The sequence below is a fragment of the Arachis stenosperma genome, chromosome 9, assembly GCF_014773155.1.
Source record: "Arachis stenosperma cultivar V10309 chromosome 9, arast.V10309.gnm1.PFL2, whole genome shotgun sequence".
In the NCBI taxonomy this organism is placed as follows: Eukaryota; Viridiplantae; Streptophyta; class Magnoliopsida; order Fabales; family Fabaceae; genus Arachis; species Arachis stenosperma.
This window is the reverse complement of record NC_080385.1, coordinates 155,662,120-155,666,181: the sequence shown is the minus strand read 5'-3', so window position 1 is coordinate 155,666,181 and position 4,062 is coordinate 155,662,120.

Below are 4,062 nucleotides of genomic sequence, written 5' to 3'. Positions count from 1 at the left end.
TGTGCCACTATTTACCGTTGAATTTAGTAACGGAATTTATAATCCAACAATAATTTTTTCGAGGGACGGATTTTCATTCATAGCTGCCGGTAAATCCGATGCTACATCCGCTAGTAACATCCGATACTAAATCCGATGGTATTCAGCGTTTTCTTGTGGTGATTTTAAATTATTTTATCATATTAATTATAATAAAAGTATTCTCTACAACTAATAAAATTAACTAGCAAATTAGTTATTATGTATTGGTATATAAATACATGTTATGTTTCATTTATTTTTAATAATATATATTCTATATTTTAACATATATTTTGTATAAATAACTCTTTTTTAATGTACACGTAATACCGTATAAATGCCATAATTCTTTTTAGTAATATAAACTAATCTAATCCAATAATAAACTAAACATCGTATTCTTATAATTTAGTAATTTAATAATATATTCTTTTGATTTGATAAGTAGATGTCTGATGATCAGATTGCTAAGGAGTTGTCTTATGTTAGTTATGTACACATCTCTAATATTGATTTAGTCATTGAGGAGATCTGACAAACAAGATGTTAAAATTTCGCTAATATTATCATTGCTATTTCTCAAAGACTAGGAAGCATTTAAAGGGCTTTAATCCTCATTGGCATGCTAAAGAGACCAAGGTGGGTTTGGAGTGCTTATGCGTCTAGTATAGTCACCTAGCAGTGGCTACATTTGGCTCTCTAAGAGGCAGTTTGGTTGGCCTAAGCTCAACAATTAGTTATGAATCGGGAAACTGTAAGTGCGGAAAAATACAAATTTTTAATTTGGCTTTGTCTGCATAATAGAATTTCTACTGCTGAGTTTAGGTTTTATCGTGGGCTTATAACATCTAATATTTGCCATAGATACTAACAAGCTCCTAAATATCGTTTGCATTGTCTTAGGGATTGAACCAAAGCCAGAAAGATTTGAACTTTTTTAGGTATGTACTCTATTTTCCCTAGCTTGAAGAATCGGCTGAAGCGGGATTCCAACCAATGAGATATTTTCTTATTCTACTCAATTATACAATGGATTTGAAGAGATAGAAACAATGAACTCTTTAACTCTCATGATAGGTTGGGTGCTATTAGAGTAGTTAGTATGATTCAGAGTTTAGTTAGGGAGATGCATGCCATATTTAGTATGCATATTTTTTTATCTCCTCTCTCGCTCTTTTTTTTTGGTCCCTCCTTCTGTGAATTCGGTTAAAATTAACTATGATGCTAGTCAGAGTTCTCTTAGTGGGTTAGTAGATTTTGGTTGTCTTATTCACAATTCTAATGGGTGTTGGCTGAAAGGTTATTCTAGAAAGTTAGAAAATACTAGTATTCTCTGGAGTGAATTTCATGCTATTTTTGAAAAAGATTAATTCTTACTTGGGAATGTAATTCTCATAATATTATTTGTGATATGGATTATGTTGAGTTTGATAAACTAAACTATGATTAAGATAATGGCTAAATATTATTGAATTAATGTTAAATTATTTGTGTAATATATTTTGTTTAGAGTGCAGAAAGTTAGTTTAACTAAAACTGACCCAAGAAGCAAGTACTCACCACACACACATTGGCCCATTATCAAGTTAAGCATAAACAAACTTTGATTCATTAATAAGTTTCTTAACCATATTGAAAAGAAAGAAAGTGAGCCCATATCCATCATAAGTCCATTCGGTGATCTAACACCCAAATTCATACACTTCACTTAGACTCCAACTAGGTAATTCAAAATTTATTTCATTCGAACACCACACCACCGAAAAGAAAATTCTCTCTTCTCTTTCTTTAACATCACATCCATCTGAAACAAGAAGAAAGAAAAAGAAATTTCTAGAGCTAGGACACGGTTAAGAATAAAAAGGTTGTTTCCAAATTCAAGCAAGAAGAGAAAAGAAAAAAGAGCTACAATAAGAGAAAAAATCTCATCTGGACAGAGGATCACAAAAAGGTGATTTTCTTATTTGTGCTTCATCAAGGAACGTTGAAGAAATTCTCTGAGTCACAAGCACTATTCTGAAAAAATGAAGAAAGTGAAGTGAATGGTGTTCTGTTATGAATCAACGGTCAAGAAACAAATTTGGGGCCAAAGTAAAGATGAACAACCCAAATTCAAGATGCATGAAGAAAAAGTTGAAAGAGAAAGGCATGGTTGCATGTCACTGCTTCGGTCCTCTCTCTCTCTCCCCCTTCTGTGAACGCTGCTGCTGATTTTGATTGTCGGAGAAGAAGAAAAACAAAGTGCTAAGTATGGTTCAAGCTCTGGAAGCTTCATACCTCTATATAGGGGGAAACGACCAAGGATTGAGTAAGAGCGAAAGAGTACTGGTTTCGATTCTCATAACTCTCTGAGCTGTTCTTGTTTTTCTCCTTCATGGTTTTCATTTTGTAATTCTTTTTCTCAGTTTAGTCTGTCTTAGTTTCATTGGTAAAAGGCAAATATGACGAAATTTGTAAGAAAAAACCAATGAATGAAAAAAGGTAGAGAGCTAGACTTGGAGAAAAAGGCTAAGTTATTTTAGAAATTCTTTGTAAGTGTTTTTTTTTTTGTGTCATGATTTTGAGTAGATTTCCTTGCAAGTTGGATTAACACTTTGCAGTTGAAAGTTAAGGTGAGTCCTAGTCAAGTTCAGGTTGGGTTAGAATCTGAACTTGTCTCAGATAGGATTGGATAGATCCTAGGGAGAATTGGTGATTGTAATATGTTGAAAAAATAGTAAAATTTCATCATTGTTGTGATGGAGACTGGATGTAGGTTACATTGCATTGGGTAACCGAATCAGGATACATTTGTGTGTCATTCTCTACTCTCTTCTCTGTTTTTGGTTTTACACTAAAGGAGGAAACAAAAACAAAATATCTCCTGATTTATTCATTAAGCTTCATTCATTACAACTATTCTTGCAACTGCAAGTAACACTATTCTAGCTCTTACCGTATCAGGAGACAAAACTAAAGTCTCTCCTATATTCTTTCAACAGAGCGCAAGGTTACAAATAAAATAAAAAGGAGATCAAGATTTCAACTTTCCTTTTTCTTAATCACTGATTATTATCAGATTATTTGAATATTTTTTTTATAGTGCATGGAAAGAAATTTAATGATATTATTCTAAAAAGGGACCCATTAAAAAAGATTTAAGAAACCTGGATTAGAATTGAAAGATTTGTATTGCTTTGATTCAAAAAACAACTGATCGTACAATTGATAACTAAAAATATTGTCTCAAATATTATATATAAGAAAGAATGATCATATAATATTATTGCCTTGGCATATGATTTTATTTAACACAAATATTCAAAAAAATAATTGAAAAAATTAATTATACTACTTATAAAACTAATTAAGAGTTATAACTTTTAAAAAATCCAAACGTTAAATGGGTGAGTACTATAAGATTCTAATACTTTTATTATTTAAAAAAATCAATCCAAGATAATTTAGAGGGTAAAAAACCATAATAAGCCAACTGGGTCAAAAAAGTACGTAAATACGCCAAAGCAAAAATCGTTTCAGCAATAAGCCAGATCGTATTTTTATATAATTCGAACCAGGTTGGTTCGAACTCTGTTTGTTAGTAAATCGAACCAGGTGAGTTCGAATTAGGGTTTTCTGTTGGTACTAAATCGAACCAGCCTGGTTCGAATTAGGAATGAAGGTAATTCGAACCAAGGTGGTTCGAATTATAGAGAGAGAAGGTTTGCATGTAATTCGAACCGGGCTGGTTCGAATTAAACCAATCATAGTTCGAACCAGGCCGGTTCGAACTATGTGTGAGACTGACTGTATATATATGGTTCCAAACGTGAGTTAGTCTCATTAGAGGGAGTAGGATGGCTAGTGAGGAGAGTTTTGTGGTTTTGGTGCACCACAGAGGATCTGTTAATAGAAAAACTCGTTCCGAAGTAAAGTTCACAGATAAGAATCCTCTATGTATTGTCATAACATCTACGACGAGTTACGATGACCTTGTTAGCGCTGTACTAATGAAGCTCGGTCTGGAGGGTGCGAAGCGGGTAAAGAAGTTTTTCTATCGCA